An 11,573-nucleotide genomic window follows, 5' to 3' on the forward strand; every position below is an offset into this window, starting at 1 on the left:
AATCAACAGATGTATTTAGTAAAAATATAGAAAAACTCGCCACCAGCAGGATTCGAACCCGGGGCAAATTGTTGTTCATGCGGTACATTGATCTGTTCATTAAAATTATAGATCTGTTCGTTTTTATTTTACGAATTCTCTATTCTCCACAATATTTAGCTTCTCTGTTGAACCCTTCTCTCTCTCTCTCTCTCTATATATATATATATATATATATATATATATATATATATATATATATATCTGGTGCGTTTATTTCATCAATCCTATGGCTGATATTGTATCTGAAGGAAGATATTTTTTTTGCAGGGTTCGAATCCTGGAGGGAGCAGAATATTTTAAATTTTGTTATTCATCAGTATATACTGCATTGTTCATCAATATATTGTGTCTTGTTCATCAGTATATATGTCTTATTCATTACCAATAATTTAAATTTTGTTTTTCATCAGTATATACATCTTGTTCGTTAGATATACGTCTTATTCGTTAGTATTATATGTCTTATTCATTGTCCTCATGTTACACGAAAAATAGGGGGTCTCACTGGAGCGCTATATATATATGGGTTAATGGCCAAAAAATACACAAACTATCACCAAATTTGCAAATTGCACATGACCTTAAAAAATGGCCTCAGAATACACCACCTTTTAATTTTGTTGTAATTTGCACATGCGTTGACCATCCTTTAAATCTTAAATGACGTGTCTCCCGGAATTTGTGGACGTGGACATACCGACGATCATACAAAACGACGTTGTTTTGTGAAGCTTTTTTCAATTAAAAAAAACGATATTGTCACCCCCACCCCCCGCCGCGCCGAGAAAAAAAAAACGATATTGTAGTTCCTTTTCTTCTATTGTTTTGGGTCTTATTGAACCTAAGACGGCTTTTCACATGATACGACATAGTTTCTGGAATTCTTTGAATTTAGTTCCTGTTCACCAGAACTTTTGAGCTCCGAGTTGCTCGAATATTTAGGTCCTGGCGCACCCTTCTGTTATCACGGCCAAGGTTTTCTCTTCTAAGCAGACTGTGATTGTTGATTGTATTTGACAGACTTATAGTTTTCGTGTGGCAATTATTCATGGTTCTAATGATCAGATTCTTCGTCGTGACCTTTGGCGGGATCTTCTTTGTTTTACTTCGGAAAATACGGTCTTTATTGGTGATTTTAATGTGGTTAAAGGTGCTCATGAGAGGACCAGTTTACTTTCTCCGTCTAGGAGTTCTTGTATTGAGTTTTGCTCCTTCATTGATGATATTCATTTTATTGAGTCCCCGACTGATGGTCTTCGCTTCACTTGGTCTGGTCGTTAGTTTTTTCCCTGTCATATGGAATCTATTCTTGATAAAGAGATTTTCTCCTAGGGTTTTGCTGATTTATGGGATTCGGTTGTTACTTCTGTCCTCCCGCGCCTCACATCGGATCACTCGTCTTTGGTGCTTCAGTGTCGTCGTTTTGCCCCCTCTGGCAAACGGCAATTTCATTTTCTGAATATGTGGGTCCTCCACCCCACGTTTTTGGACATGATGAAGGATTCTTGGTCGAATTCGGTGCTACGCTTTGTCCTATTTTGCTCGTTATGTTGAAGCTTAAGCGGCTGCGTACGGATATCAAGACCTAGAATAAAGAGATTTTTGGCAATAGGGATTCCTCTATTACTCAGTTCCAGCGTCAGCTGGCTATCACTCAGAGCCGGATTTCGGATACTGGCTATACAGATGATTTATTTGATGAGGAAGTGGGCCTTAAAGCTGAGCTCAATGTGGCGCTGACTAGGAAGAATAATTTGCTGCAGCAAAAAAGTTGGGCTTCTTGGTTGCAGGATGGTGATAGGAATACGACTTTCTTTCACAGATTGACGAAGTTCAAAAAGAGAAATGCTTTTATCACTCGTCTGAATATTGATGGTGTGGATGTTTATGATCCTGGGATTATTGAACAATATATTGTTAATTGACTCAACTAGAACACCTCTAGATTGACTTGCAAAAGGACAATGACACTCTAGCAGTGGTAAGCTAACCCAATGTCATCTCTCAAGGAAGATCTTTAAGGGCAATTAATTATGTCACACGAAAACAGTAAACTAAGATTATTAAACTAACACTTGTAAAGTAAACTTACGTAAAAACTAAACTTAACTTGAATTTAAACTAGAGAATTAACTAGGCGAAAATGAATTAACTAAAGCTTAAACTTAACCATACTTAAATCACGTTTTGCTTACTTACAATTGTGTTGCAACAAAACTCATAATTCTTTGCACAATCAAGAAACATATATCAAAAGTAAAATAAGAATAACCACCAAACAAACACAAACCCGAAATTCACATCGAAAACCATCTTCTCTTCCACAAATTCATAAAAATTAGCAAGTATCAAAGAACAAACTAAGCATAGAAAGACTAATCGCCCAATTGAAAGCATAAGCAAAACAAGACACCCCCTCCCCCACACTTAAAGTATGCCATGTCCTCAGGGCATAAAAGAAATAAGAAGAGTTAGAAAAACGTCCCTAATTATCGGCATTGAAAAACATGAGCTCTGTGAGAGGTGGCGAAAAGTGGGATTTGCGCTCCGTGGCAGAGTAGAATTTCGGCGCTGGCATTTGCAGAGTGGAATTTCAGCTTTGACTCTGTACAGCAGAGTCAGGGTAAACGTGCAGCGCTGACATTCTTCAGAGTAGAATTTCAGATCTGGCTAGTTCAGAGCTGGCCTTTTCAGCGCTGGCGGCAAAGTCAGAGTAGAAAATGCAGCGCTGAAAACAAAGACATTAACACCCAAAAATTAAAGCATCCGCCCAAGTAACGAAAGACAAAGAAAAACACAAAAAAAAAAAACGAAAAGCAAAGAACAAGAAAAACAAAAACAAAAAACTAAACCAACGGTGGGTTGCCTCCCACCAAGCGCTAGTTTTAAAGTCGCCAGCCCGACGTAGAAGAACCCTTAACCAAAATCACTATGAAAAGTCAGCTGAACTAATCCTCTGGAAAGCACGTCATCCTCCATTTCAGCTGCGGGTCCTCTTAATGAGCAAGCAGTGCTCATCGCAATCATCACTTTCTCGAACCAAGAGCTAGGTAACGAACTCTCCTCTTTCTTCTCCTCCAAGGGCGGTACACTTTGCACTCTTTGCACGATTTCCTCATTGCATTTCAGCACATCAGCCCGTTCTTCCTCAACGGTTGTATCCTTTTTTACGTTAGTCGGTACTTATTGCTCTGCATTAACGTCGAGTGGAAGCTTGGCCAAAAACTCGTCTTCAATGGCCTCATCATCTTGCAGATTGTCAAGAAATTCCTGCATTATTTTGTCCTCTTCCGGGCTAGTGCTCATCAAATTCTCCTCAGCAGCATTCTGGCAAGTGCTAGACAGAGCTGTCGGACTATTAAGAATTGGGCTCGTCAGAGCTGGCGAAAGAATGTCTACTCTGGCGTCCAACGTCAGAGCTGGAATCGTCAGAGCTGGCGGAAGAATGTCTGCTCTGGCGTCCAACGTCAGACTATGCAGAGCTGGCAAAAGACTGTTAGCACTGAAAATTTTCACTTCTTCTTTATGGTCAGAAATCTCAACAAGAGAACAGATATGCATAGAAGAGTTAGAAATAACAGGCTTTTTATCAAAAATGGAGAACGTTACCGATCTACATGACCCGGCCATACTCAAAGTTCCAGAACCCACATCAATGCGCGTCTGGGTAGTAGCCATAAAAGGCCGACCAAGTAGAACAAGCTGCCCATTCTCTCCTGTAATACCTTGCCCTGCCTCGAGCACCACAAAATCTGCTAGCACCGTGATTTCTCTCACCGTGACCTCGACATCTTCTATAAGACCACGCGTGCTGCTAATTGCTCCGTCAGCTAGCTGAAGTCTCGTATTCGTACATTTAAGCTCCTCTTCCTTCCTGCCCAATTTCTGGAATATATCAAACGACATCAAATTGACTACCGCACCCAAGTCTAACATGCCCAAGAATTCTCCAGCTCTACCCAAACCAATACCAATTATGAAACTGCTTGGATCTTCTTGCTTCAGTAATGGTTGGGTTGGATCAACAATTGATGGTGGCAGAGGTGGGCTGGACTTCGGTGGTTGATATGGCGTAGTGGATTTGTGAAGTTTCTGCTCTGGCCTTATCAACTCTGGCGCTCTTCTCTGCTCTGGCGCCCTTCTCCTCTGCTCTGGCTGCCAAGTCAGAGTTGACTACCTAGTCTGCTCTGGCATCCTGGCCAAAGCTAGCGCCTGATTTGTTTTTTCGGACTGCTGCTGCTGTAGCTGGTTCAGAGCGCCCGACAGTTGCCCAACGGTGGTCTCAAGTCTTTTTATGGTTGCAGACTGCGATTCCAAATTCTGCTTGGTCATCTCCATGTTCTGCTTGCTTATCTCCATAAACGATTGCATCGTCTCCTCTAATTGTTTCTGCTTTTGAAACTGTGGAGCATTATGAAATTGTTGAGCAGGTTGAAAATTTCCTTGCTGCTGACCTCTCCATCCACCATTGCTTTGACTATAATTTATGCTCTGCGCAGGGACAGGTAGGGATGGCAACGGGCCGGATCTGGCCAATACCAGATCCAGATCCGTTTTCATATACCAGATCCAGATCCAGATCCGTGGATCTGAAAATTTTGGATCCAGATCCAGATCCGTCAAATCCGCGGGTCCACAGGTCAAGATCCATGGATATACTATTTTTAAATTAAATTAAAAAAATTTCACAAAATCAACAACATCTAATTTCCATCATGAAAAATATAACACAAAATACTTTTATCTAATTACTTTTAGTTTTTATTCTTTTGAATATAATTTATTTATTATTTTTAATTTAGTTAATATTATTAGTAAACTAAATATAAAATATAAAATATATATATAAAATAAAACGGATCCACGGGTCGGATCTGGGTCGGATCCGGATCTAAAATTTCAAGATCTAGATCCAGATCCGTTTTCAAAATTGAGATCCAGATCCAGATCCAGGTCCGTCGAGTCCAAAAAATTGAGATCCAGATCCATTTTTACGGATCTGGATCCATGGATCTAGACTGGGTCCAAGATCCACTGCCATCCCTAGGGACAGGTGCAACTTCCGTATGGCTCATCTTGAGCTGTTGTACTTCGCGCATGATTGAAGCTAATTGTTGTTGCAGCTCATACTGGTGCTGCACAGTGCTGGCCTCAACTCTCTTTCCACGCACCGACTTTTGTTGAGAGCTCTCCGCAAATGTTTTGAATATTTCCTTTAGCTCTGCTACAGTCTTCCGGGTTATGTTTCCTCCTGCAGTGCTGTCCACCATGAATTGGGCAGTTTGCACTAACCCTTCGTAGAAAAATTGCATCAACATCACATTGGTAAATTGATGTTGCGGGCACTGGCGGAGGAGTTCTTGAAATCGTTCCCAAGCCTCATGAAAAGGCTCGTCCATTCCTTGGGTGAATTCCATGATTTACGTTCTGAGCTCCTGTGTCTTGTGGCTCGGATAGTACTTTAGCATGAACTTCTCACAAGCTTCCTCCTTGGTGTCTATGTTCTGCTCTGCCGTGTCTATGGTCTGCTCTGCACGGTCAGAGCTGGCTTCCTCTTCTGCAGGCTGCTCTGAATGGTCAGAGTCAGAGTCAGAATAGAAATCGTCTGCTCTAGTATGCGCCTTTCCTTCAGAGTCAGAGTGGAGAACGTCTGCTCTGTCACGCGTGTGAGTGTTATCCAGAGGGGACGTTAGTTTTCTTTTCAAACTACGGCGTCCCTGCATACACAACACTTAACACGCGGATTAAACGCACCGGCGGGAGAAAGAGTAACCAAAAACAAGAAAAAAATCAAGTAAAAAAAACGGAAAGAAAAGTGACACAACTAAAAAGCCTAAAACCTTCCCCGGCAACGGCGCCAAAATTTGACTCAACTAGAACACCTCTAGATTGACTTGCAAAAGGACAAGGACACTCTAGCAGTGGTAAGCTAACCCAATGTCGTCTCTCAAGGAAGATCTTTAAGGGCAATTAATTCTGTCACACGAAAACAGTAAACTAAGATTATTAAACTAAAACTTGTAAAGTAAACTTACGTAAAAACTAAACTTAACTTGAATTTAAACTAGAGCATTAACTAGGCGAAAATGAATTAACTAAAGCTTGTAAATTAAGCTTAACCAAAACTTAATCTTAAAATTAACTAGGCGAGAAAGAACAAACGTAAATACTTAAGCATAATTAAACTATTAAACCTAGGCATGATTAAACGCATAAAGTAAAGGCAGAATTTAAATACTTGAATCAAAGCTTGTAATCTAATGAATATAAACTAAATTGCATAATTTAAAGGAAAGCAATAAACGAAAGTAAAGCATAAACATAATTAAATTGCAGAATTTAAAGGAAAGCAAGTAAATAAACGTAAATATGAAATACCATAAATCGTCTCGAGAAGCAACCTGTCACGTGATTACAACTCTAAATGGGCACTAATCTAAAACATGAATTGAAAGAACTATAATAAGCTAACTAGAACAGAATTCGAAACTAAGACTAAGAAAGCAATAAACCTAAGTCTTTGGCTGCCTAGGCGGAAACTAAAGATTAGGGCAAATGATTTAATTCAAACTAAGTGCCGGAGGCAGAAGGATTGTTTTTTCATTCACGTTCAAGCCTCCTTTTATAGACTTCAATCCAAACCTGATCACCATCAAACTTGCCATGTAAAACTGGACTCTTAAGGAAATAGAATCGTGCAAGGGAAGGAAAGTCCATCTGGATCGTGCTCTGCAAGTCATCTTAGCTCTGGCGAGAATTGGCTACTCTGGAAGTTCGGCTCTGGAAAGGTATGACAGAGCTAAAAGTCAGGTCTGGGAAGTCCAGATCTGAAAAAGGCATAGCTGAAAGTCAGCTCTGTAATTCAGCTCTGATATGTTGACTCTGTCAATCTTTAGCTCTGCTCTGTCAAGTTTACTCTGGCGCGTAAGTCAGCTCTGTCGTTTTAGCTCTGCTCTGAAGATTTCAGCTCTGATAGGGAAGTCATCTCTGGAGATTTCAGCTCTGACTCTGCAAGTCAGCTCTGCTCTGCATTTGCGCTCTGCTTTGCGCGCGGGCTTTTCTACTCTGGCGCGGGCATTTCAGCTCTGGCACGGGCTTTTCAGCTCTAACCACCAGAGTACGCCTAAAAACACCATTTTAACCCAAAATCTCCAAAATTACACTCTTCCATCTATAAAACCTAAAACTCCTGCAAAGCATAAAACAAACCATAAAACGCACCAATTTTCAGAATATATAACTTAAAATACGCACATGCAAACCCCTAAAATTAGAACAATTAAGCATAAATCATTAGTCATTTCTCTGATTTGTTTACGGATGATGGCAGCCTGGGCGCGGACCAGCTGGAGATTGATGCTGTCATTGATAAGGCGATTTTGGATGATCAGAATAATGTCTTGGTCAAGGAAAGAAATCTCAGCAATTTGGCTGCATCCAGAAACCCTAGCTGTTGCGCCAAGAAGCCCTAATCTGCATGGACCTGGCCCAAGGGCCACTACCATTTTATATATAATGATGCATACCACTACGCCCAGAAAAGGATCCGCAACATCTACATCATCTTTATTATTTTGTACACTTTACAATCATCACAATGTAATCACTAGAGTAGTTTGGGTAGCCATGGCTTAAATTAGTTTGTTTTCGTCTTGTTTTTATTTGCATATATTACTTTTCCGCTTTGACCTTATATCATTTATCAAAGTATTTTATTTTTTGTTAGTTCATTTGCCTTTGTTTATTTATTTATGTCTAGATGAGTTTTCTTTCCTGGTTTAGGCAAAATCGAGTTAAGTATGAGCATGTGAAATTGTGAGGTCGAATCTAGGCAAAGTAGTTGTGCATGTGTGTTCCCGAAGCATTAGACCTGAATCCAAACAACTTGGGCAAACCCGAAGCTTTATATGGTCAATGACGTTCTGGGCAAAGTCAGGTTGCAAGCAATACGTGGGCACAAGTTTGGAGGAATCCTACTCCACATCATGCGGCTGATGCGGGCGGTGATAGTATGCCTTTGGCATGCCTGTGACCATTTGAGTCCACCAAGCCACAATGCATTCTGGGCATACTCGCATAGCTACAGTTTAATACGGGGAATCTACCAGTACACCTCCACCCAATATGAAGGGCGTGGATGAGGGCTGGGCGAGTTCGTGTACATGACAACTTATAGGGGCACAAATCCATGCTGATTTCCTTGATAGTATTATGCCAAGTTCATTTCCTTTGATTTTTGTTTATATTATTTATTTTTTCCCTTATGATTTTATTTGATTTTGTGCAAGGGGATTATTAACACCAAAGTATTGAACAAAGCTTGGATGCTTAAGGGAATTGCTAGGGCAACACATTAAAATACTGTTAAAGTTGGGTGTTGGATTAATATTATGGGAGTTTCAAAGCAGAGAAAGTGTAGGGTGTTAAATCTGGATACAAAGAGGGTCAATGCCAGGGTTCCTGCGAATGGGGCTAACATCCTAAGCATAGCGGGGACAGAGCTGATTTTTTGGGCCAGAGTCAATAACTTCCAACTATGCACTAGACTCCGACGTGCATCGGAGTTTCCAACCCTGTGCTGGACTTCTCAACGTAATGGGATTTACAGCAATGTGCTGGAACTTCGCAGGGATCTCTAGCTTGGCATTTTATTCATTAAAATTCGCGACTTGAGATGACATGACAACTTTGTATTATTCGGGGAAGTTTTGGGGTCGGGGTGACACACGAGGGCCTTGTACATAGGAGATAAACGGGTTCGAGCAGGGGTCAGGGTTTCAATTTGTGCATGATCAAGTTTTGCAGCGAATATCATAGTGGCCTACATATTACTTGGGGGAATTCTAAGCCGACGAGAGACAACTCTGTGTGGGACTTCACGCTACAATAAGACTAATACATACATTTAGTCGAAAGAATTCAGAAAGGAGAGGGGCGCATGACAGCCCAGAGTTAGGTACTTGATCAAATTTCATTTCTCAAAATTGAGACTCGAGATTGCAGAGACAATGGTTAAATGATAGAGCCAACGGTGCCACCACTATGAATGGGAAAAAGCATCGACCCATGGCAGCACTGCGCCATTGCTTGCTTTTCATACTTACATACCCGGTCCTACTCAGCCACGCTGGGAATCAACTTTCATCGCCATTGTCTTATTTACTCCCGGATATCCAGCCATGTCCGGGGTTGATGCCTAGCACAAGAGATTTCCAGCTCAGCTTGGAACTGAGGAGAACACGCATAGCCCTACTCGAGACTTCTTGGCAGAGCATGGACTTCCAGCTCTGCTCGAACTCCCAGCTTTACATGAGATCTCTCGGTACAACGAAATTTTTAGCCCTGCCGGGTCTTCTCACAGGGGCAAAATTTTCAGCCCTGCCGGGTCTTCTCACGGGGCAGAAATTTTAAGCCCTGCCGGGTATTCTCACGGGGGCAAAATTTTCAGCGCTGTCGGGCTTCTAGGACAGATTTTCAACCCTGCTGGGTTGTCTCACGGAGCAGATTTTTTAGCCCCATCGGGTCTTCTCACGGCTAGGTTTCCAGCCCTATTCGAGTCTTGTCACGCAGCGGGTTTCCAACTATGCTTAGAGCTCTACCTTCAAGAAATTTTTCAAAAAAAAAAAAAAAGAACATGATGTTGTGGGAATCTTGTGGTTGTTCTAGACTTTGGAACTTCAAGAATCTTTGATTATCAAAATAGTTTTTTATTTATTTATTGGGCTTTCTGTGATATATTTATCGGATTTTCCATCATATACTTATTGGTTCCTCTCTAATTTATCTATCGGGTCTTCAACAATCGTGCTTGACTTCTAAAGTACGCGCACGACACTGGGGGGTGTAGGGGTGTATACTCCCGTCACCTCTCATATCCTATTTTTTAGGGATAAAAAATTCAAAATCTAAAGAAAGGGGGTTAATTTTTTAGAAGCTGTCTAAGCCGCGAACTCCCAGAGCTGCCTTAGCCGCGACCATTAAGTTTTAGAAGCTGCCTAAGCCGCGAGCTCCCAGAGCTGCCTTAGCCGCGAGCATTAAGTTTTAGAGCTGCCTAAGCCGCGAGCTCCTAGAGCTGCCTTAGTCGCGAGCATTAAGCTTTAGAAGCTGCCTTAGTCGCGAGCATCAAAGCTGCCTAAGTCGCGAGCTCCCAGAGCTGCATTAGTCGCGAGCATCAAAGCTGCCTAAGTCGTGAGCTCCCAGAGCTGCCTTAGTCGCGAACTGTAACAATCAAGGAGCAACTCAATAAGGGCATTCGAAAAGGAGTTTCTTCACTCTTATTATTTTTGTTGTTATTCTAAATAATTTGACAGGGCTGAAATATTTTTGTGCTGACAATTGATAGGGCTGAAATTTTTTGTCTTTAATTATTTGGCAAACTAATCTTGGATAAGCTACAGGGTTGCAGGGCCGTAATATTTGAACTCTACTTGAGAGAGCAGCACAGCGCTGACTCTAGACAACACTTCACCAGTTGAACTCGAAGAAGAACCGGTTCAACCGAATTGGGGGGAGTAGCTGATGAGGAGTAAAATATGCATTAGCGTTGTACATAGTGGAAATTTCATTTTTGGTTGGATCACCCGTGAAAACGCTAGCTTTGGGGTTTGTATCCAGCTTTGCTGGATTCCAACCTTGCCAGATGCCAACGCTTCCAAAGACAGCCTTGCCGGATTCTAGCCTTGCTGGATTCCAGCGCTTCCAAAGCCAGTCTTGCCGGGTTCTAGCGTTGCCAGATTCCAGCACTTCCAGAGCCAGTCTTGTCGGGTTCTAGCCTTGCCAGATTCCAGCGCTTCCAGAGCCAGCTTTGCCACCGATTTGGGCTTCATTTATCTGTTTTGTTGGCTTTAGGTTTAGGTCTAATTAGTCATCTATAAATAGGGCTTTTGTACATGTAAAAATGGAATTCATTCATTTTTCTAGCACTTGACTTGTAAATTGTAAACTTCTCACGAAACATAGCGGAAAACCGAGTAACGCCCGTGGATGTAGATCTTTATGATCGAACCACGTATATCTTGAGTCATTTATCATTTCTGCTTATTTTTTATTGTTGGGATTATTTTTGAACTCATCAACGGGGCAGTAGGTAATGAGCGAAGGGTTGGGCAATTGGTGGTGAAAAAATTTAAAATCGGGAATTGAGTGATAAAAGAGAGAGAGAGAGAGAGAGATAGAGAGAGAGAAAGAGAAGAGTGAATGGTTGGGAAATTAGTGAGTACCATGAATTTGAGTCAAAATTAAAAGAGGGAAAGAGAAGATAGGGCGCGAGAGTTTTCATCTAAAGAAATTTAAGCAGTGAAAATTTTAATTATATGCCTCTATATCTAATTAGTATTTAATATTAATTGCCTCAAAAATATATTTAGAGACACTTGATATATAAACGCCTTTAAATAAGTGCCTCAATATATATTTTTTTGTTGTAGTGAGCAAAGGGCGCGGCGACGATGCACTTATTTTTGTCAAGTAATTATTATTGCACAAAAAGTAATTAATGATATAAAGAAATGTAATGTTTCAAAAATATTATT

The sequence above is a fragment of the Salvia miltiorrhiza genome, chromosome 2, assembly GCF_028751815.1.
Source record: "Salvia miltiorrhiza cultivar Shanhuang (shh) chromosome 2, IMPLAD_Smil_shh, whole genome shotgun sequence".
In the NCBI taxonomy this organism is placed as follows: domain Eukaryota; kingdom Viridiplantae; phylum Streptophyta; class Magnoliopsida; order Lamiales; family Lamiaceae; genus Salvia; species Salvia miltiorrhiza.